Raw genomic sequence first — 22,598 nt, forward strand, 5'->3', positions numbered from 1 at the left:
CATCTTTATAAATCAAAACATTATCACCGTTATTAATTTCTTCTAGCATTTCTTGGTCAGTTTTTTCAAATCGACCCAAGACAGTTTACAGACACACACAAAACAAAGAGCAGAATGCACAACAATTTCTTTCTTAAGAAATAAAACTAATGATCAGTGAAAACAGACCATTACTTTCCCATTATATATATGGCACTGTGCAATCACTTCCACACACAAAAAAGAAAAGAAAGGGGGGAAAAAAGATTTGCTTACATTTCCCCTTAAACCACAAGTGGGGAAATGCTAGACATGTGTTTCAATTAAGGAAAGACTAGTCAAGCCACGGTGGTAGGGCGTAGCACAATTCACATCTACATCTGGTCAAACATTTCTTGCCAAACCCAAAGAACAGGGAAAGAGTTACAGGTATATGCACACCTGTGCCATTATACAGAAAACAACACCGGACTCTCCTCGCATATAATATTTACCTATATAGGGAACATTCTCTGTATGGATTCAGGAATGTCCCAGGTAAAGAGAAGGTAGTTTTTTGTCAGTCAGATGTTGCTTTCTACCTATAGCCATAAAAAGCAAAAATCCCACTAATATTCATATTCTTTTCACACTAAAGAATTTAGGATTTTTAAAAGGTCTGTTTCAATAAGTTATTTATATGCACACCTTTAAAAAAAAATAGAAAGGAGCTCTTTGCAGGATAGATAATAGATGATGACGATATAGATAGATAGATGAGATTAGATAGATAGATAGATAGATAGATAGATAGATAGATAGATAGATACCACAGTTATAATCAATCTCATCTCCAATTCAGAAATGCATTTGAGACACTTGGATTTCAATCAATGGCATCTAGTGTAAGTGATGCTGCACAAGCCTTTGATTCTACTGTGCTTCCTGCACACAACTGGGAATACAAGAATGTCAGGATCCAAAGGACCTTGCAACTAGCAACATACAACTATGGAAGCTTAAGGCTTGTGTTTCTCAGACACTAGCTGTTCATGCCACATGGAAACCCTTTCTGAAACAAAGAAGGAGTTTCAAAAATAAGTTGTGGCATGGCTATGTGCTTCCTCGAGTCTAAGAGTACTCTCAAGGTAGTACTCTGGGTCTTAGACATTGAGGTGGGGTGACCTGAGTCCACCCTTTGACTTCTACTACTTTGTAGACCAGGTTTCCTCAACCTCGGCCCTCCAGATGTTTTGAGACTACAATTCCCACTGGTCCTGCTAGCTAGGGATCATGGGAGTTGTAGGCCAAAAACACCTGGAGGGTCGAGTTTGAGGAAGCCTGTTGTAGACTGTATAGCCAAGTCTAGAGGTCCATGCACCTGATCCATGGAAGGGCAAGAAAGCATCAGGAAAGTGCAACCAGAGTTCTTAGGTGTGTTGAGGAACGCATTTGTCAGAGACCCACAGATGGACCCCCTCTTTCAGGGGATGAGGGAAGAGGACTCCAAGCCAAAAGGGGAAGGGTTCTAGAGGGGTCAACCCCAACAGCACTTCACCAGATCAGCCTGTGGGGACAGTGACCCTACAGCCTGAAGATGTGACATAATGATGATGATGATGATGATGATGATGATGATAATGATGATAATAATAATAATAATAATAATAATAATAATAATAATAATAATAATTTATTTATACCCCGCCCATCTGGCTGAGTCTCCCCAGCCACTCTGGGCGGCTCCCAATAGAGTGTTAAAAACAATACAGCATTAAATATTAAAAACTTCCCTAAACAGGGCTGCCTTCACATGTCTTTTAAAGATAGGATAGCTGCTTATTTCCTTCACATCTGAAGGGAGGGTGTTCCACAGGGCGGGCGCCACTACTGAGAAGGCCCTCTGTCTGGTTCCCTGTAACCTCACTTCTCACAATGAGGGAACCGCCAGAAGGCCCTCAGCGCTGGATCTCCGTGTCCGGGCTGAACAATGGGGGTGGAGATGCTCCTTCAGGTATACAGGTATACATTGCTGTCCTCAGACTCACAGGAGTCTGCCGTGAAACCAGAGGCTCACTTGCTCCCCTTCAGTAGGAGACTACCAAAGCAGGCTGGGCCCCTTTAGATGAAGAACCTTATGGTCCAGACAAGGCTAATAGTTGGGATGCAACTGCTGTCATTATGTAGAGCTCAGTCTCAGTATGTTTGTTGCTGAAGCAACACAGCCTTGCCTTGCCTTGCCTTGCCCTGCTCCCAGCCTGAGCTTTGGAATGCTTTGCCGCAGAGCCAGACAACATTCAGGCCTTGAAGACCCTCGATGTAAAAATACCTTTAGCCTATTGAAGAAGTAGATTGTCAAAGAACACTAAAATGTAATGCACTCAAATCTAAGCTGAGCAGAAGCTTCCTGGGTTTAGGAAGGAGGCGCCAGGGCTCTGACAGGATGCTGGAGCCATGTTCACTCCTTCCCGAAGCCAGGTGGTCTTTGGGAATGTGGCAGGAGGGCTGTTGGACCCCTTAGGGGACTAGACTAGCCCCCCTAGTTCACTGACTGCGCACTACTGAGTTCCATCTGGCAAGTAGAAAGGCTTGCACCAACGTAATAATTGTAACAGCATTACTTTGAATTCCACTGTTCTGAAGATGGCCACACCACAACTTTAAAAAGGGCCTGACAATCCAGGACAAAACAAGCTCATGCGAACATCAGATCTGACTCCCATTCCCTTCTTAATGGCTAAAACTAGGTTCAGTTGCACATTACGCTCATGGTTTTATTTTCCGAACAGGAACATTAAAGTGATCGAATGTCTAGGAGTAATAACCGAAAAAGGCAAAAACAAAGCTTAGTATATATATTTCTGACATGACTCTGAAGGTCTGCATATTAAATTATTGCAAAAGAAAACAAAAACTTGAGTGGAGAAACGTTTAGGTTTCCCACTGCCAATGTCAACACGACAATCTGTCTCCAATTCCCCATTGTAGGAACCCAAAGCGCTACAATTATATTGTGTGCTATAAGGTACAGTTACAGGAGAATTTCTTGCTTCAGAGTAATGCTGTGCAGCAGAATCTCAAGTAGCTTTCTAAAGAGTTCCCTATAAAAACATAACAGCACAAGCATCCAAACGTTAGGAAACAAATCCACTATCAATGGATTGCCAATATCATAATGCCTCTATGCAAATATTATGTTGCAACGACACTTGGAATACTGTGTGCAGTTTTGGGCGCTGCACCTTAAAAAGAATATGGTGCAGCTAGCTAGGCAGAAAGAGGAACCACCAAGCTAAATGTTGTCCTTTCGTAAAAACAGGAGCAGATTTGATTTTTGCACAGACAAAAACATATTTTAAAATCCCTCCCTTGGTAAATTTGCAAAAATAAGTTTCACCCCCTAAAATAGCATACCCTAGTGGTACAGGGATCACAGCAGCCACGAAATTAAAAGACACCTGCTTCTTGGGAGAAAAGCAATGACAAACCTAGACAGCATCTTAAAAAGTAGAGACATCACCTTGCCAACAAAGGTCCGTGTAGTTAAAGCTATGGTTTTCCCAGTAGTGATGTATGGAAGTGAAAGCTGGACCATAAAGAAGGCTGATTGCCGAAGAATTGATGCTTTTGAATTATGGTGCTGGAGGAGACTCTTGAGAGTCCCATGGACTGCAAGAAGTTCAAACCTATCCATTCTTAAGGAAATCAGCCCTGAGTGCTCACTAGAAGGACAGATCCTGAAGCTGAGGCTCCAATACTTTGGCCAGCTCATGAGAAGAGAAGACTCCCTGGAAAAGATCCTGATGTTGGGAAAGATGGAGGGCACAAGGAGAAGGGGACGACAGAGGACGAGATGGTTGGACAGTGTTCTCGAAGCTACCAGCATGAATTTGACCAAACTGCGGGAGGCACTGGAAGACAGAAGTGCCTGGCGTGCTCTGGTCCATGGGGTCACGAAGAGTCGGACATGACTAAACGACTAAACAACAACAACAACAACAAGTGGTACAGGCTATATCACACATACAAATGCACAAGCTCCCTGATTCAAAATGCCAGCATCTCTCACTTGTTTTCCTGGAACTGGCGACAACAAAGTCAACAGCTATTTGCTTTGTTGTTGTTGTTGTTTAGTCGTTTAGTCGTGTCCGACTCTTCGTGCTATTTGCTAGTTCATCTTAATGAGCTATTTAATACTAGCTATTTGCTAGTTCATCTTAATGAGCTATTTAATACTAGCTATTTGCTAGTTCATCTTAATAAGCGACAAGCTTTTGCCAAGCAAGAACATGGACAGAGCCCCGTTTGCTCTTTGCAGAGACTTTCAACCACAGCCACTGGCCATGATCCAGAAAAGTTGCACACAACATGTTCATGCCTTGCCAGGCTTTGCGCTTCTTCCTTGGGAAAAGACCTGCACCTCCCTGGTCTTATTCAGTTTTTCAAGGTTTCATAACTGATTTGTAGCACAGCAGGGATGCTGCACTCAAAAACAGAAAACCCCCAGAGCCCAGCTGCACGGGCATTTCTGCACAAAACCCAGTTTCTTTTGCAATGCTGTCCCTCCTAAGCATGTTTTCATGCTACCACAAATAAGCAGTAATAAAGAGAAACAGGGAGCATTAACATCAACTTAGGCCGCACAATGTCACATAAATGTTTTAAGCTTGTGTGCTTTGCTGAAAACACAATCTTAAAACCAACGTGGAAAAAACAAGATTTGGGCGAGTGGGTATAACAGCTATAATGAATAAAATGTTTTAGGTTATGTCTGGAGCAGACTGCAAACCAGCTAGAATCCAAACAGCCTGCCCAAACAGCAAACAGCCCAACCTTTAGAAAACTGGGTAGGCAATGTAGTTCCCTCTAGGTGTTGTTGGACGACAATTCCAATCAGCTCCAGCCAGCGCATCCAATCAATTATATTGATTGTGTGTGTGTGTTTGTTGTATTTATTTTAATTGATGCTGCGAGCTGCTTTGGGTCTTGCACTGAGAGAAAGGCAGGATATGAAACAAATAATCGGGTTGGTGCCAGTTCATTTCATAGCTGTCAACTTTTCCCTTTTCTTGCGAGGAATCCTATTCGGAATAAGGGAATTTCCCTTAAAAAAAGGGAAACGTTGACTGCTATGGTTCAATTCCAATGATATGTAGAGGGTACCAGTTGCCTCCCCCTGCCCTAGAGAACACACCAACATTAGTTTTCTCCAAAACTGATTTTATTCATTAATGGTTCATATCCCTTATTAGCACTTATTTCCCAAATCACTGGATAAAATGATGGGCCTTGCTGTTTTCCTGCAGTGCTCCCTGGTAGGAAATGGACCATGATGTGACTAAAGAAGTTTCTTCCGACTACAGTAAGCCTGCAACTTACGTGGGCTGGGGTGGGTACATTCCAGAGATCATGCCTAAAACCAAAATCGCGCATAGTCAAAACGCACTGAGTTCCACACCAGGTGAGATTGCCAAAGCATATATGTGCCAAGCAATTCTGAAGATGCAATTTGCCGATATAAAAAGCTATTTACAAATGAGAACAATGCACTGTCCAGATGAGATAGGGCAATCTGAGTTCTGAACATGATTTTGGGGAAACTATTAAACCTCAAACCTTCTGGTGCTAGTTAAATATCACCCCTTGCTCCTCATTAAAAATTATACATTTAATGTATTCCATTAGGCATACTCAACCTCCTTCCCTCCCCCCGTCAACCTCCAGTACAGTACATTTTGCAAAGTGCGACTCGTCTGACGTTTTAAATGAAGTCCAAGGCTTAATTTAACACTTATAAGTTGCTTTGCCAAAATCCGCTATTATTTTCACACTCTTTTCTTTTACAGAAAGAAGCAGTAGCTGGGCTGGAACTCTGAGCAACACAGGTGTTAAGCCTCAAAATGTATTTAGAATGCCCAATGGTGGTTCAAAACTGTTAGCCAGCACATTAAGAGCTGCAAACTGGGTAAGATGAGACAACAGGAAACCGACACACTTTGGGATTACTAGAACTGAGAACTTCTGGGGAATATCAAGCCCTTGCACCGTACCTCCAGATTTGATGAATGGGACTTTTGCTCTATTTGTATAGACATATTTGAGTCACAGCAAGGAGAGGTACAGTGGTTCTTTTATTAGATGGCCACTGGTCAAGGAAGAAGGAAGGCTTAGAATGGGGCACCACACATAATTCATACATTTTTCTTCCCCCTGCAAATGGGCTTTCTTTACTAAAGGTTAGATGGTAGATCTTCTTTAAATTGCCCCAGCTAAAATTTTTGCCATGTTTGCTGTCACCTGGTAATCTTGGTCTGCAAGAGGAAAAGGTACTGTAGCAGTGGATGAACGACATGGCATAGAAAACAGAAGAGGCGGAATAACCTTGTTCCACAGATCTTTATAGAGAGAACAAGCTAGCAGTACGTGCACTACTGGTTTGATACTGCTGTCTCCACATGGAGAAGGTTCTTGGCCTTTTGGCTAAGATGAAGTGCAGAGAGGACTTTATACATTTAAATTAGGACATGAGGAAAAAGCAGGTTTGTTGGTACTGCTCCAGAAAGTTTGAGATAGACCAGAACTACTAAATGAAAACTTTGGAGGCGGGGGGATATGGACCAGGTATTTACACATTTGGTACCCATTTGAAGTCAGCTATTGTCAGCTATTGTCCCAGGTGGGCATGGGTGGCGCTGTGGTCTAAACCATAGAGCCTAGGGCTTGCTGATCAGAAGGTCGGCGGTTCGAATCCCCGCGATGGGGTATGCTCCCATTGCTCGGTCCCTGCTCCTGCCAACCTAGCAGTTCGAAAGCACGTCAAAGTGCAAGTAGATAAATAGGTATCGCTCCGGAGGGAAGGTAAACGGTGTTTCTGTGCGCTGCTCTGGTTTGCCAGAAGCGGCTTAGTCATGCTGGCCACATGACCCAGAAGCTGTACGCCGGCTCCCTCGGCCAATAAAGTGAGATGAGTGCTGCAACCCCAGAGTCGTCCACGACTGGACCTAATGGTCAGGGGTCCCTTTACCCTTTACCTTTACCTATTGTCCCAGGTGTGTGGGAGAGTTATGACAGAGGAGGTTCTTTCTCCAGACACAATGTCATACAGAGCATCATTTCTGTTGGCTTTCACAGGCCAATTAATTGATTTCTGCTCGCCAACCAATATATCAAGGAGAAATGGGAGGATTAAACTTTGCCAGTGCCGTTGCTTTGAAGGCAGCAGGCTGAGCTTCAAGGCCAGGATCAATCCAGCTGAAAATGAAATCAAAGTCACTCTGACCATCACATTTTACAAAGATTCAGGCAGAATATGCAAAAAGATATATAATCCAGAAGACCAATCTGTATTCATCAGCATGAATCAAAGTTGCACAAAGCACAAGTGCAGACTCTCCAATTGTCCCTATTTTCCAGGGACAGTCCCAGATTTCTAAAAGCCATCCCAGTTTCAGATTTGATCCCAGAAAGTCATTACTACACCCCTATTTTCACTGGAGAAATATTGGAGGGTATGGAGTTATGCAACCCTCGAGCCAAGGAGATAAGTAACTATACAACCTTTAGAAGACATATGAAGGCAGCCCTGTATTTTTTTGATGTTTAATGTTTTATTATGTTTTTATATATGTTGGAAGCTGCCCAGAGTGGCTGGGGCAACCCAGTCAGATGGGTGGGGTGTAAACAATAAAATGATGATGATGAAACAAGACATCCTTATTTTCATCAGAGAAATGTTGGAGGGTATGCAAGTGTCTACCAGATCATTCTGACTTGGTGAATATGAAAGGAAAGTGTGTAAGGGGGTAACTAATTATTCCCAAGAATGCTTATAAGGAAGTATAAACATACTTTCAAAAAATGTTCAACAACTTTGGTCTCCTCCCACCCCCACCCCTCAAAAATGGGTAGATCACTACCAGTTTATTTTTCTGGGAGTACATCAGGACATCAGACATAAAGGGTGAAAGAACCACAGAAATGTTTCCCCTCCACTAATTCCGTGACTTCTGTGATACAGTGGATATGTTAGCTCAGTATTCTGCCTTCCACACGTCTAATACCTCCCACATTTTCTTACCAATGCTTTCGGCTAAAAAGTTCTTTAAGTGCACTCTCTCTGAAGAGAAGCAAGCTAAATGAAAAACATGTCATCTGATGCAGCACATTTTTCTTTCATCTTAAAAAGAAGACAGCAGAAGAAGAACTCTCTTGAATTAGAGGGGATTAGCCCCAACTGTTTTACAGTTCCAGACTGCGCCATTTTCAGGCCTATCTTCTTACAGGATTACAATATATATATCTACAATGAACAAATGCTTCGCAACAGACTAATCCAGCTCAGTCTAAATTCAGAATGAGATTTAATTTTTAAAGAGCAGAAAAACCTCTCCGCGCTGTTATTTTATTCCCCAGGGTGTGAAACGTGTAAGAACACGTCAAACTGTTTTTACGCAACAGGGTTCAATCCACAAATACGTCCCACTAAACAGGCACAGGATATCAGGTCAAACAACCTGAAAAATTCCTGCAGTTTCCTCCAATACAGGTCTTAGGTCTCATGCTGATCTCTACCCCTCATGACACACCAGTATGCTCTGGTTCGCCACAAGGGAAAATACTCCACTACTAGGACAGTAGTTTTCAATATTTGTATGTGGTTACCCATAGCTGTTTCGAAACAGAACATGTACCCAGTGGTATTTTTTAAAATACACACAGACACACCCTCAATGTACAGGTGATGTGCTCTTACAGAGTGGTCATGGGACTAGGGTGGTGCTGTGGTCTTAGGTCCAGTTGTGGCCGACTCTGGGGTTGCGACGCTCATCTCGCTTTATTGGCCGAGGGAGCTGACGTACAGCTTTACCAATGCAAAAATTGAAAAGGGCTCCTGCATCTTTAACGGTTCTGTAGAAGAGGGAAATTCAGCACTTTGAGGTCCAGTGATGATGATTTTATGGAAGTCTCTGCAAGATGTTAACTAAGCTTTATGAACTATTGTGACTGAGACGTAGTAATAATATCACAGCCAGTAGGTGGTGGTAATAGGGCCTCTCTTAGGGCCTTGCAATGCCATTAAAATATGAGAAGAAAGGTGGATTTCATCAGGTGCGCCATATGTAACAAACTGCACCTGCTGACATTCCCTCTTCTCCACAACTGGGAGTCTTGGCCTCATTTTCACCTGCCCATCCTACCTATTATTCCTCTGCAAACATCAGAGAGCAACAATGGTAAAGGCTTCAGGAATGAAGTGTCTTAATCCGCATCTCTTCCTTCCCTCCCCCCCCCCCCCAAAAAAAAATCTGGCTATGAAGGCAGCCACAGCCTCTGTGGACACACAAGCATCAATTTCATCAGAAGTCAGTGATCCATCTGTTCTAGTCCTCTCTACCAGCAGGTTTGTGTTGCTGTCGTTCAGATCATCACTGGGCTTGTTTCTCCCAGATCCAACATCTACCTCCCTCCCCACCAAAAATGAACAGAAGCAATTCATTCTAGCTGAAGCTGCAGCAGGAGAGAAGAAAAAAGATGTCGGGAGAGATTTGATGCAAGCTTTGAACCCACAGGACTGCTGGCAGAACGTGGAGTGTTCGCCAAATGCAACTTCAATAAGCTCCAACTAGTACGGCCAAAGGTCAGGGATAATGTGAGTTATAGCCCACCACTGATGAATGGTGCCATCTTGGTTACTCAATTAAGCAAGGAACCCACTGGGTTGCACTAAACAAAGTCACTGCCCAAGTAGAACAACTTCCAATAATTCATTGGAGCTTTCTCTCCTTTTCCTCTCTCTGAAAGCCCCCCACTCCAAATCTGCACTGGGGTTCCCTCAACACACCAGAGCAGATTTTGGGGGTGCTGTTTTGGGGAGAAGAGAAAGTCTTAAGTTCTACCACACAAGCAGAAGTTGCCCCACTCGTGCAAATGTCGATTTCAGTCCATTGCCATTCATAGATTCAACTGTATTTGGAAATTCAATGGGGAAAATTTGGGAAGGAGGTTATTTCTTTAGCTCAAGTCACAGAAGTAGCCCCTTTTACAGTTTTCTGCTTGTTTGCTCCTTCTTAACTTTCAGGCACCCTGGCAACCAAGTATTTAGTAGCTATGTGCCGCAAAATGGCAAATGCTTGGGTGGTGGTGGGGTTAATGTTTCATTGCAGAATGCAGTAACAGCACATTTGCTTTGGCTATTAAAGAGATGTTCTCCAACTGCGAGAAGCTAAATGTGTGTACTTTTCAAAATGTACACTTTTGAATATGTGGTGCTGCTGTCATAAAACCTGGAGGAATGCTCTGCAAGAGTTGGCAAACGATGCTTTGAGATCGTTTGTCACCACGATCTTCCAACAGCTTTCCGCAGAAAAACAAAAGCAAAAGAAGGAACAATGGCAGAAAACCAAACACAATGCTGCAAATTGTGTATTTATGGGGGATACCAAAGCATTAACACATGAATTGCAGGGGGAACACATTTGGGCTTCTTGATTTTGTGTGTGTGTGTGTGTGTGTGTGTGTGTGTGTGTGTGTGTATACGAACGCAGGAAGAGAAGGACAGGTCAAAAGCCAGTTTTCCAGGGATATAGCCCTAGATTTTGCCTTTAGAAGCAAAGCTTGGCATTGTAATGGCACTCAACCTACAACTTTGGAAGGTGGTTGAAAATGTTTCCAGAACAGGCCCATGACCTGGTATTTAAATGAAATGGAGATAAGCCCCATCAAACCAAAGGAGGTTATTATGAACAAATCAGGATCTGAACTTGCAAAAACTAAATAATGCACAGAAATTGTATTATGAAAGTATTTTATGCAACTAACGCAAACAATTCTATTGTGAACACAACATGCTGGTTCCAAGTAGGTTCTGGGCCCAGTGTGGAAGCCAGTGGTGTATTGTGGTGGAGGCCACGGGGGCTGTTGCCCCAGGCACAAAATTGTTAGGGGCACAAAATGTCAACTTCTGGTGCTGCCTCAATACCGCTGCATGCTTACATCGCTGGGCTCCATTGAAAACGGCTACTCCATGTGAACCATCAGGAAGTGACCTCTCCAGACAACGGAATGACTCCTCTTTTCTTATCTCTGGGGCCACAATCTCTTGGGTGGCGCGTACACCGTAAGGCAGTTGAATGCGTATGAGTACTCTGCCAGTTGCCCTCTCTCCCAAGCCTGCTCCATGTGGCTCTGGCAAACCACGCTATGCCACTGGCGGAAGCACAGGAAACAGGAGGTACTTTTGTCTCCCCCTCCCTACTGTGAAAGCCCTGAGACATCCGAGGCAGGTGTCTCGTGCTGGCGCTGGGTTTGGCACAGACTTCAGCTTCACTAGACAACTTGCCCCTATTCTGAACATCTGCAATCTAGCAAAGGGGAAAGTTGAGGCTGCTGAGTGTTTGGGGGTTGCTGTTTATGTACATGGAGTGGAGATCTTCCATCCTGGGGTGCAGACTTCAAACTGGGAGATCTGCAAGACAGGAAATGCCACTAAAAACATCACTTTCTTGTTGTATCACAGCAGGGCTGTCAGGATGCGTGACAAAGTTCTAGATCGGAATCAATGGTAGGGAACCTATGCCTAATCTTTCCTTCCTCAAATTTGTCTACGTTGACATTTGACAACAATGGGAGACCCTGAAAATAGGATAATCTAACAGCAGGGGATTTGTTTTGAATGGATTATAGCTATTCCGATTCAAAACACACACACACACACCCTTCCTGCATCTTTACAAATATTGGATGGTTGAAATATTTGGCCATTAAGATTCCATTTAGAATGGAAGCATCTTTGGGATGGTGCAACTTTCTCCTTTAAAGGAAAAGCAATGCTATTTTTGTAGATAACAACTTCAAGACCAGGCTGCGTGTGCAGAGGCTGTTGGGCGACGAATGGTCTTTGGAGCCATACTGCCATTTTGGGAATGGAAAACGAAAGGCAAGCTTAAATGTCATGGTGCCTTTGCATTCTGAGATGTGAGACATTCTCCGCGTTGGGAATGATTACAGAAGGAATCAAAAACAAAATTTCCAATATCATAAGGCCCGTTATACAAGCTCTTGTCATGCAGCCACATTCGGAATGCCAAACATAGTTTTGGTCATCCCTCTTAAAAAGGATATCGTAGGAAAAGGGAGAAAGAAAAGGGTGGCCAAAATCATCAGTGGGTTGGAGCGCCTCATCTTCATGGAAAGGCTAAAAGTGCTGGGAAGGTTTTTAAGTATGAGAGCAGGGAAATAATTAAGAGGGAATGTGATTTTATTTATTCAATTCCTTGTTAAACTTTGTAAGCTGCTTTCCGACAAACAACAACAACCCACATCTCCAAGCAGCACATGAATAAAAAATAATTGAATACACTTTTGAAGACATTTTTTTTTGGGGGGGGGGCAACAACACAAAACAAAACATCACTATAAAAAGAAGAAGGGCGTCAGTCCGTCACCTTATCAAATGGCAAAATTAGTTCCAGGGACAACTTGAAACAAGAGGATTTTAACCATCTTTTTTTTCAGATTAAAATGGGATGGAGCTGGGGGGGGGGCACCTTTAACAAACCAAAGTCCTAGGCGGTAATGACTCTTTAAAGTGAGAAGGTGCTATTTTAAATGTATAATGCATATGGAGACTTAGTTGAGAACTAGACCATAGTTTGTGCAACATTAGACTTGTCCACACATTACACTGAACATGGGCAGAAACTTTGTTTACACATGTGCATGTGTTTGCATGAAAGGGTGTAAACCTCTTGCTTTGTGCAGCTCAGCTACTGTGTACACAGCTACACAAACCATACGCTTGTTGAACATTGCACACGAACACCCCTAATGGCATCACGGTGTACCATGGAGGATGTAAGGAGCTCTCCACCAAATTCCTGGGGTGCTGGAGTAGAATTGAGACTTCTCTCTAAATTGCCAGTTGGATTAGAGTCTTTGAACCAGAGGGCTACCCTGAAACCTGGAAAAAAAACCTGGCCAAGTATCAACAACTTCAGTATCAAAATTGAAGATTTAAGAACTGAAATCAAATTGTTCGACTTACTGCCTGGTTATCATGCGGAAATTAAAATGGGTAACTAATCCCAAGATTCTGTGTGTGGGTCTTTTTTTGTCTTCTCCTCTGAATTCATGCCCTGACACTTCCCACATCAGGGAACCTACTTCATCACAACCCAGGGACACATTAAAAAGAAATATTCATCACATAAAGCTATCAGCAGCAAAATCCTCTTGTGGCGATTTTACCACGTCAAAGGGGACCACAGGAATCAGCGATGGACAGAACTTCCAAATTTCCAATTAGCAATTGCTTTTAAAAATTGAACCAGAGTTCCAACCCGCAGTTAATTTGCATAGAAATAGGGAATTTGAATTAATTGTAAAGAGCTCCCGGAGTGGTGATGACATCACTGGTGCGCTGGGATCTATATGAGCTTTAAACATGCCAGAACCTCTTTGCAATGTGGCAAATGTGGTTTCTATTAGCCATAATGCTATCATGGGCATAATACCCTCAAAGAGCCAAAATTCTAGATTCCCAGCTCTCACTTAAAAAAACCCCAAAACCTTATTCTGACCATGTTGCGAGAAACTACCCTGCTCCTGCTGTTCAGTGTGTCAGCCAATGCATGAATTCATGGCAGTAACTGACACTGAGGGAAACGGATTGGGCCAACTAGCCAAAGGAAAAGCTAAATAGCTCATCCATTATCTGGGGAGGAACTTCCCAGTTCACATTTTAAAGCCTTTTGCCGGGGGGGCGGGGGTGTCCTTTCCTGGTGGAGAAGTGATTGCAGCTTCACATAAAATATTCTGGAAATCCAAGGTTTTTAAGGTAGCTGTAGCAGTGGATATACCAACAAAGATATACCAACAGGGGTAGCAGCCAAGACAGATTTTTCTAACTCATGCCTTTTGTCATACTAAAAAATCATGTAATTTCCCCTTGCTAAGCTTGTAAACTTTTTAGAAAACTTCCTGCCAATGCCAATGCAGATCACCTTTATTGTACTCATTTTTCAGGCTAGAGGATGGCGGCTGAGATAGCCTGGTTTAGACCAGGTACTAGAATTTTAGCATACCCTTTTTGACCGGTTGCAGGTGGAGGAATCAAAGTAGTATATGACAGCCCTACAGTGAGGCATTGCATTGTTATCCAGTTTCCATTATTATTATTTATTAAATTTCTATACCACCCTTCATCTGACGACCGCAGGGCAGTTTACAATATAAAAACACAACAAATACACAAACAAAAACAATAACCCCCTCACAGTTTAGAAGGCCACAGATTGGCTAATGAGCCAAAGACCTGGAAGAATAGGAATCTTTTTTATCTGGCACCTAAATATATGTAACGAAGGCACCAGGCAGGCCACCCCAGGGAGAGCATCCCACAAGTGGGGAGCCACCACCGAAAATCCCATGCTGCCCCCTCTCCAGACCTCTTGCAGAGGAGGCACACAAAGAAGAGCCTCAGATGTTTACAGTGTCCTGTTTGATTCATACAGGGCGAGGCAGACCTTGAGGTAGTACATTGGGTAGTGCATTTAGCGATGCGGGTGGCGCTGTGGTCTAAACCGCTGAGCCTCTTGGGGTGGCTGATCGGAAGGTTGGCACTTTGAATCCCTGAGACAGAGTGAGCTCCTGTTGCTCTGTCCCAGCTCCTGCCAACCTAGCAGTTCAAAAGCAGACCAGTGCAAGTAGATAAGTCGGTACAGCTGCGGCAGGAAGGTAAACGGCATTTCCGTGTGCTCTGGTTTCCGTCACAGTGTTCTGTTGCACCAGAAGCACTTTGGTCATGACCTGGAAAGCCGTCTGCAGACAAACGCTGGATCCCTTGGCCTGAAAGCGAGATGAGCAGTGCAACCCCATAGTCACCTTTGACTTGACTTAACCGTCCAGCGGTCCTTTACCTTTATATTTACCTTTACATTGGGTTTTTATAAGGGAAATGTTGCTATGAAGTTGATTGCTGCAGCAGCACAATTCATTTAGGTCTGCAGGAGGTGAAGGTTTCAACAGGAAGAAGTGAGGGTTTCAGCTATACAGTGGTACCTCAGGTTAAGAACTTAATTCATTCTGGAGGTCCATTCTTAACCTGAAACTGCTCTTAACCTGAAGCACCACTTTAGCTAATGGGGCCTCCCACTGCCGCCGTGCCGCTGTGCGTGATTTCTGTTCTCATCCTGAAGCAAAGTTCTTAACCCGAGGTACTATTTCTGGTCTGTAACCTGAAGCATCTGTAACCTGAAGTGCCTGTAACCCGAGGTACCACTGTAGCTACAAACTCATATGAACACCAGGTCTAGCCATAGACTATTATTTTTTGATAGTTCAATTCACAACTAATCTAACAAAAGTTTCCATGAAGAAATCTATTCTCTCACCAATCTGTTAATGTTTCGCTGATTAAGACATTTCAGCTAAATTGCACAAAACATTCAATACTGAATATTCCAATACTGAATAAGGAAAAGTTCCCTGAAAGCGAAAATGTGGCTCTCATGAACAACTCACAATGTGGTTTCCTTAAAGACTGGTGCATTCTAGGTGATTTAAAAATCTGAAGTCACATCAGGTAACAAAATAAGACTCTCCTTCCTCTCCAATTTCCTTCTCATCCAGTATTCCTATGCTTCTGAAATAAGGCTCCATAGGGCAGCAAAGTTGACATCCTGTTCCTATTTACAGAGCTTGGAGACCTTCCATGTAGCATAATATGTAATCCTTCCTTATAAAAGACCAACCCCATAAGACCTCACAATGCAAAACAATTAACCAGGAACACAAACAACCTTGTTGGTTAGATAAATAGAACTGAAAATACTCTCTTGTAATATCAAGTGTTTATGTCTTATGTCCACAATTACCCAAGATGCTAGAGAGGCAGTTCCCATGAACCACTTGAAAACTGTTGAGGGTCTTGGGAAGACCACTTAATGGTTTTTGCAATGTGCTGTGCTAGACGCTATATAATTTTTAATTACATTTTAATTGCTTCTTTTATTTCTTGTATATTCTCTATGTCATCTAACTGAAGTTTGAACTCCATAGAATCCCAGTTGTAATACAATAAAGTACATTACAAAAGAAGCAATAAAAATACAATTAAAAATCAATATGAATGCCTAATGTGATGGATGGGCCTTCTCCTGTCTTCGTCCACAAATCCACAAACAAACTGTTATTCTGCCCTTAAAGACAGATCCATTCCTGCTATTACTTCAAGCAACAGTTTAAAAGGTCTGTGCACACAACGGCATGTGGATGAGCATCAGGCTCGGAAACCCCATCCCTCCTTCCATTCCACTCAGTACGTCTGCTGAGTTCTACAAATTGGATATCCTGGTTTAAAACAAACTCTACTCAGTTGCCAAACAGGCCAGCTTCAAACCATGGATTTGTTTAGCAAGATGGCTTGTTTAACTAAGCATTGTTTGTTTTAAGCCAGGACACTTGGTTTGCACATAATGCTAAGCTAAGTATGTGAAAAGAAAACCGCCCATAAAATTATGGGGCCAGCACATCACTCAGAAAGGTGCCTAAAATCATGACAAGACAGAAGTACTGTGTTTTTTTTGGGGGGGGGAGGCGGGCAGGTGTGGAGGACTCCCTGGTCCTGAATAAGGTAACTGTGTTCCTGAAGCACCAGGTGTGCAGCCTGGGAGTCATTTTGGATTCACAGATGTCCATGGAGGCTCAGGTCAATTCTGTGTCCAGGGCAGCTGTCTACCAGCTCCATCTGGTACGCAGGCTGAGACCCTACCTGCCAGCAGACTGTCTTCCCAGAATGGTGCATGCTCTGGTTATCTCCCGCTTGGACTACTGCAATGAACTCTTTGGAGGGCTACCTTTGAAGGTGACCCGGAAACTACAACTAATCCAGAATGCGGCATCTAGACTAGTGACTGGGAGTGGCTGCCGAAACCACATAACACCGGTCCTGAAAGACCTACATTGGCTCCCAGTACGTTTCTGAGCACAATTCAAAGTGTTGGTGCTAAACGGCCTTGGCCCAGTATACCTGAAGGAGCATCTCCACCCCCATTGTTCAGCCTGGACACTGAGGTCCAGCTCTGAGGGCCTTCTGGTGGTTCCCTCACTGTGAGAAGTGAGGTTACAGGGAACCAGGAAGAGGGCCTTCTCGGTAGTGGTGCCTGCCCTGTGGAATGCCCTCCCATCAGATGTCAAGGAAATAAACAAATATCTGACTTTTAGAAGACATCTGAAGGCAGCCCTGTTTAGGGAAGTTTTTAATGTTTGATCTGTTTTTAATATTCTGTTGGGAGCCGCCCAGAGTGGCTGGGGAAACCCATCCAGATGAGCGGGGTATAAATAATTTGTTGTTGTTGTTGTTGTTGTTGTTGTTGTTGTTGTTGTTGTTACTACTACTACTAAAAGGGGTCACCAGGCTGAAATACAACCATCCCCTTTCCCACACCTGAACTGATCAAATTAAATATGAGATCAACATAATTAGCAGTACAGAAGACCATTCAGTGCCCCCCCCCCCCAGCTATTGAAACAATCTACAAACAAACAGGTGGGTCCGCCAAAAATTCCTACATGGCCCCGAAGTGACCAACCAGTCGCACTGAGAGGGAGGGAGGGAGGTGCTGCTGCCAGAAAAATAAGAGGAAGGAAGACAGCCATCCAGCCTTTATTCGGCCATCCCACCCAAAAGCATTTGAGTGACACGAGAGCTTCGGACAGGTGTTCTCTCTCAGCTTGAACAGGCCACAAAGATGCCCTGCTGGTCAGTACCAATGCAGAATGGGCATCAGAACAGGCCCTGAGACAACTATTTTTCTACGGCACATTTCAATCTAAGGAGTATTCAACAGCAGCCGTAATTCTGCAGCAATGAATTAAATGAGAATGCCCAACATTAGAATGAAGGAAATAAAGACCTGCACTACAGGTTTGAGAACAACGCTGCCAGTCTTTGTTGGCCATAAAATATGACACAGTTGCTTCTTTCTAAGCAATTTACTGAACACCTGGGTCAAGGAAACATAGTGACACTGCTGTTTTGTTTCTCCCCAACCGGCAAAAACAAAGAGAGAAAAGTTCAAGGTTTCCAGAGGAAACATTTTATAGAAACGATGGAATGGAAAAACTGGCAATCAGAATAAGTGTCCTTGCTGAAATGTTGCTATACAGTACTACTCAAAAAAATCTCAGTACAGTGGTACCTCGGGTTACATACGCTTCAGGTTACAGACTCCGCTAACCCAGAAATAGTACCTCGGGTTAAGAACTTTGCTTCAGGATGAGAACAGAAATCGTGCTCCGGCGACGCAGCGGCAGCAGGAGGCCCCATTAGCTAAAGTGGTGCTTCAGATTAAGAACAGTTTCAGGTTAAGAACAGACCTCCGGAACGAATTAAGTACTTAACCCGAGGTACCACTGTACTGTATAAGAATTAATTTAGACATTTTTTTAAAAATAAAAACCCTGTAAGGACGAGCTATTGATTCTTGTTTCCAATATGTGCAGATGAACTCAGGGCTCAGTGAAATAGGAAGACTTAACAATTTCATTTTTCTCCTGGCAAAACCTCCCCCCCCCCCCTTTAGATCATTCTTTTCAGTTGATACAGTTTTCTTTTTTTTCAGATCACCAGTGCGGATAAAATCTTGGCTGTAGCAAACCAAAGAAAAGGAAGTTTTGATCTCAACAGAGTCAGGATTTGATTCATTAGGAAAACCTTCAGCAACTGAGTGCCTGGCATATGTTTTGAACTGCATTGCCTATTACCTGCAGCGAGCAGCACCAAGGAGCAAAGGCTGCTCTAAGATACATCCCATTCTCTGATCCTTTTAAAAAGCCAGCTGTGTAGGAGAACACCACCGTCCCATCAAATCCTGGGCAAGGACCAGGCAAATGACATCACAAACCAAATTCATTCACACTATGCAAAACATCTGTTTTATTCAGCTCGATGGATACAGGATCGAACTAAACCTCCCTTTAGTTATGTGGTTATAAAGTCCCTGCTAACATGCAAAAAAAGGGGCTGTGGAACAGAAACGTCAAAAGGCACATTTTTTAAAGCAACCATCGGACACATAATGCCTATATATACTTTCAAAGGAAATAAAATTTGGGGAGGCCAATATTTTTTTCTGGCACTATTAATTGCAGAGCTAAAACCAATTTGTTTTACGGGACTCCTTTTTTTGCATGCGAAAGGTACTATTTCAAGGGACCTGGAATATATCTCAGAATATCAGTGCTAAAAGATGCCTTACCCTAGACTGTGAAATCCCAGTCCGCAGCCTTCGACTCTTAGGGAAGCGGCTGCACAAACAGATGGAGGAATCGCACTGGGCATTGTTCCGAAGAGGACTCCTTTAAAGCAGCTCCTCCAGCTGCTTTAAAAGGAAGTTGTTAATACATAGCAACATAGGCATCTTGGGGTGTGTGTGCCCCCCTTCTTAGTAAAGCACTTGCCAAGAGAATTGGGGGACCTCCCCACTCTGCAGACTGGCTCCTTCAAAAGTGCCAATTGCCACTTTAAAAAGGCAGAGGATTTTTGCCCTTGTCCCTCCCGCACATACACAAAAGTTCACCAAGACATGACACATGCATATCAGTAAAATGTGGAGGGGAAAAAGGGAGGTCTTGCTTCTGCTTATCTTTAACTAATAGCTTAACATTTGCCTCAGCTCATCATAGCTGTAAAGCCAGCAGCCTTGCCTTAGTCATTGCAAAGGGAACGCAAGTTACCTACAAGTACACCTGCAGGTTATTGGAACGGATAAAAAAAGGTTTTTGAAACAAGTAGAAAGTTGTTGAACTCCTTTCGACACATGGCTCCAGACACTGCATTTTTAGACGGACACAAGCTGTTCATCCCGCTACCCCAAAACCCAGAGTTGAAAAGTGTTTTTGAAATATGTTTAAAGCATATTTTCTTTTAAAAGGATAAGTTAAGGCATTTGGTGGGTTAGATACGCAATGTCACTACATACTTAAACTATAATCCTCATGTATAAAACATTTTGTTTCTATGTTTTGGCTTATTTGACCCCTTCTGTATTGATTTGCTTACACCAGTTTCATTGCTGAAATCTGAAAATACCTAGTTTGAAATACAAATTTGTCCTGCTTTTAACAAGCACCTCACTTTACAATGTTGTTGTTCTTTCACTCCTATTACATTGCAAGCCAGTGTCCCCATCTCTCTCTCTCTCTCTCTCTGCCCCCCTGAATGCTGTAATGGCCACACCCCTGCTTCTACATAGCAAAGTGTCTAGGTTTTTAGTACAAACTTGGGATACTTTAGTCCAGCCTTTCTCAACCTTGGGTCCCAGATGTGGTTTGACTACAACTCCCATCATCCCTAGCTAGCAGGCCCAGTGGTAAGGGATGATGGGAGTTGTAGTCCAGCAACATCTGGGAATTCAAAGGTTGAGAAAGGTGGCCCTAGATCCGCGATGTCCCAGACGGCCTTTGTACCTGAAATATGTGCTCATCCATATCTGAGAGACAAAGTGCCCTGGACATAAAATTTCCTAAATGGATTCAGGTGCCATGAAGAACTTCATTTCCCAGGTTCCTTGGTAACTGGGATACTGCCATAATAGCATGCAAGATGCCAACAAATGGCTACAATTTCTAGATAAATTTTGTATCCCCAAATGGAAACAAGAGTCAGAGATAATACATTTTCTATTACTGGGGAATGACCAGGAGCTCACCAAATGGCTAAATATCTCTATTTGGTTTTTTGTCGTCAAAATACACTGCAGACATCTGATCTCCTGGAGACCAAGAGATGTGACGATAGACTGCTCTGCCTCCTTTCTTTTAGCAAATGTTTGTGCCACTGGGGAAGTGGTGATTCTGTATTGATTTGTTTTGGATGTTGTATGTGATGCCAATAAAAGGTTTTACGGTTAAAAACAAATGGCTATTAGTTATGATGGCTGTGTTCTACCTCCACTGCTGAAGGCAGTATATTTCTGAATACTGTACCATCTCCTACGGATCACCAATGGGGATCATACTATGGTGCTCAGGTCTTGAGAGGGGACTTCCTGTGGGCAACTGGTTGGCCACTGTGGGAAAGAATGTGGCAGCTGAATTGGTGACTGGGAGTGGCCGCCAAGGCCACATAACACTGGCCCTGAAAGACCTTCATTGGCTCCCAGTATGTTTCCGAGCACAATTCAAAGTGTTGGTGCTGACCTTTAAAGCCCTAAAAGGCCTCAGCCCAGTATACCTGAAGGAGAGTCTCCACCCCCATCATTCAGCCTGGACACTGAGGTCCAGCTCCAAGGGCCTTCTGTTGGTTCCCTAACTGTGAGAAGTGAGGTTACAGGAAACTAAGCAGAGGGCCTTCTCAGTAGGGGTGCCCGCCCTGTGGAACGCCCTCCCATCAGATGTCAAAGAAATAAACAACTACCTGACTTTTAGAAGACATCTCAAGGCAGTCCTGTTTAGGGAAGTTTTCAATGTTTGATGTTATATTGTGTTTTAATATTCTGTTGGGAGCTGCCCAGAGTGGGTATAAATAATAAATTATTATTATTATTATTATTATTATTATTATTATTATTATTATTATTATTATGCCAGATTAGACGGACCTCTGGTCTGATTCAGCTGAACCCTTATATCCTTATGAATTACCGTACAAAACCAATTACACAGACTCATCCTTAAACTTTCAAATTTACAATACTGAATTTTTTTTAAAAGTACTTTTAGTGAAATGAAATGAAATTAATTGAGCCTGTAAATTTACAAAATAATTTTAAATTAGAATTACCACCACATTGACTTCAGCCTTTAGAATTTACTAGCTCTGAGACCTTGGCGGGACTTCTCTGCTCCTTTGTTTCACCATATATTGGCTAAATACCTGCCTATTGATGGCATGTATCACGTGCCACATTAAACCATCGTTGAAAACAAACCTATGGTTGAATGTGACTGTGCTGGGACAGGCTGCTAAAGAGTTCACACTGCAGCAAAATAAGCCAGAGTCCAGCTTGTCATGTGTGAAGCCAGGATCATGCCATGTTTCTCTCCAAAGAAATGATAAGTGGAAAACTAAGAACAAGACCTGAAGCGAAAAAAGCCACAAACCCAGATTCAGACAACACAACAGGCCAAATCTGGCTTGCTTCATCTGCAGCAGAAGGAGGGGAGAGGCAGAGTGGAGTGAGAATTTTCGAGCAGCATCACTATGCTGCAAATTTACATTAAACCATCATTTGTTTTCAGAGATGGTTTAATGTGGCCCGTGAAGCTCAATGTTTTCCAGACACCAGGCTCCAAGTAAAACTGAAGGCCATGATGAGAATGTCATGCAAAGCTTTAGTACACAAAGAAACAATGCTTTAAGATAAACACACTGATCTCAGAAAATATCTATGCAAATTTCCTTGAAACCACTTATGGCACATACGGAAGGAAATGCAGTTTATTTCATTTCCAAACCACTAAGCACAGATTGAATCCACAGCAAAACAAGCCAATCAATACACGACGTAACAAAGAGCCAGATTGTTCTGGTAAGAAACCACGTTCACTATGGCCCAAGTGAGCTATGCTACATTTTTATGATCAGAAAAGCTCTCCCTCTTTCTTCCTGTTTTGTTAAAGTAGAACTGTTAAGAAGTTTG

At 43.0% G+C, this 22,598-nt stretch overlaps 1 protein-coding gene across 10 annotated transcripts in view; it reads right to left on the bottom strand.

Moving 5' to 3' along the window:
• Positions 1-22,598, bottom strand: part of PLCB4 (phospholipase C beta 4) — a 219,958-nt gene that overhangs the window by 121,951 nt on the left and 75,409 nt on the right. The gene's annotated exons all lie outside the window — the stretch shown is intronic.

Source organism: Podarcis muralis, chromosome 3, assembly GCF_964188315.1.
Source record: "Podarcis muralis chromosome 3, rPodMur119.hap1.1, whole genome shotgun sequence".
Taxonomy (NCBI): Eukaryota; Metazoa; Chordata; class Lepidosauria; order Squamata; family Lacertidae; genus Podarcis; species Podarcis muralis.